Raw genomic sequence first — 2055 nt, 5'->3', positions numbered from 1 at the left:
CCCCCCCCTCTCTCTCTCTCTCTCTCTCTCTCTCTCTCTTTCTCTCTCTCTCTCTTTCTCTCTCTCTCCAACACACACTCTCTGAACTCGCGACGCGCCAGAGCCAAAGTGTCGCTATTCGCAGAGAGGTCGTCGTGAGGTAAAAAACACACACCCCTGGCTACCGCGTGCGCGCGCACGCGCGGAAACGCCAGGGATGCAGCCGGTGTTTTTTTATTGTGAAAAAAACACACGGGGAAAAGAAGAAACACACGGAGGGCGAAGGGGAGAGAGGCGGATAAGAGGGGGAGAGAAGGAGAGGAGAGGGGGACCGTGAGGACGAACAGGAGGGTCCGGCCGCGAGGAGGAGGAGCTCTCAGCACGCGCGCGTGTGTGTGTGTGTGAGTGAGTGAGAGAGAGAGAGAGAGAGAGAGAGAGAGAGAGAGAGAGGCAGAGAGCGTGTGTGTGTGTGTGTGTGTATCCGCCCCCTTTCCCTAAAGGGCGGCCGCGGTGGCCGCACGGCCCCACCCCGTCAAAGGCCACCCCTCTCGCCCTCCACCACGCGCTGACCAGCCCGCCAGTAGTGGCGCGGCTCGGGTAGACACGCCGGGGTGGACAGGACACACACTTGGCCTCACCTGCCAGCCAACCGCACTCCTTTTGTTTTCGCTTCGATTTCTCTGTACTCACTTCACTTAAGAGCCATACGAAATACTAAATTGGTCCGTGTCAGTTTGTAAACGTTTTCCAATGTTGTTCACAAACTGGTAACTGTAAAAAAAGAATGAAAAAAATATATATGTCGTCCTTCCAAAAATTACTTGACGTAACTTTACACAAAAATTTGATTTCCAGTGTGCTTATGCGTTTTGTGGGATTTTGCTCACGCAATACGTATTTTACATAAAGAGGTGTGTGGTAGTAATTCCCTCACCCCTTTGAATTGCACGCAGGCGTGCGGGCGGGCTAGCCTATCGCCCCTGTGCACGGCGCCTTACGGGCCGGGCGAATAGGCAACCCGCCCGCACTCGTGCGTGCGGTACAGTCTAACTACAGAAGTGCGCGGCGTGAATCAGCCACCTGGTATATGTTCGATTAAATGCCCATGAGCACACATTACATACCTGTACCGACCTACAGCGAGAGCGGTTCCTTTTATATTTTCGGTGTGACGGTCCTGCTGGCCGCGACGCGCGGCGGCCGCCCGCCACCTGACCAGCTATGGAGGAGGTGTGTGTGTGTGTTTGGAGGTGGAGTGAAGGAGAGGGGAGCGTCCTCCGTCCTCTCCTCGGCTCGTGGACACACACCACGCGCGCGCGAGCGCCGCGCGACGCACTGCATTTTTTAGCGCGGACGCGCGCGCGCGCCAGGAGCGGCTGCGAATCCGCGCGCCGCGCCGTGACCGTCAAAGGGACGGAATAAAAATCCCATCCCTTGCTGCTGCTGCTGCTGCTGCTGCTGCTGCTGCTGCTGCTGCTGCTGCTGCTGCTGCTGCTGCTCGGCGTGGCCCTGGGCTGGCCGTCCGTCCCCGGATCTTCCAAAAAACACATAAAAGAGACATGTATGCAAAAAGCTCGGCGGGGCGGGGCGGGGCGAGGTGGGGTTCGGGTGGCAGCATGGCGGCAGCCGGCATATTTAATGTATGCACGCGGACCTCGGCGCGCGAGGACAGGACAGCTGCTCGGCGCGGGGCACACCGCGGGGCAGCGAGAGCCCGGCCAGGTACGGTATAGCCCGCGCGCGCGCCACGCCTGAGGTTTTGCCCATTCTTTTTTTTTTTATACATTTTTTATTTAGGCGGAGCGGATGAGGAGGGCAGCGTGCGGATCAAGGAGAGGGGGAGGATAAAAAAGATATTTTTAAAAAAGTAGGGGAAAACGCCGCGGAGAGGAAGGTTTTGGGAGGCGATAGTCTGAGGACGCGTGGCCGGCGAAATCCTTACTGGCAGCTCGGCCATCTGGATGCTAAGTGTGTGAGTGTGAGTGTGTGTGTGTGTGTGCAGGGTCGGACTGGGGGGTTGAGGGCCTCCCGGGGAACGTCATGCGAGGGGCCTCAGAATTCAAACCATACCCCCCC

General features: G+C 57.9%; 1 protein-coding gene across 1 annotated transcript in view; it reads right to left on the bottom strand.

Moving 5' to 3' along the window:
• The window catches only part of LOC113210803 (protein krueppel-like), a 59735-nt gene that overhangs the window by 25122 nt on the left and 32558 nt on the right, over positions 1-2055 (bottom strand). The gene's annotated exons all lie outside the window — the stretch shown is intronic.

This window comes from Frankliniella occidentalis, unplaced genomic scaffold (genome assembly GCF_000697945.3).
Source record: "Frankliniella occidentalis isolate FOCC.00 unplaced genomic scaffold, Focc_3.1 Scaffold9, whole genome shotgun sequence".
Lineage (NCBI taxonomy): Eukaryota > Metazoa > Arthropoda > Insecta > Thysanoptera > Thripidae > Frankliniella > Frankliniella occidentalis.
The sequence above is the reverse complement of the archived record's forward strand: the minus strand, read 5'-3'. Positions and strand labels throughout refer to the sequence as shown.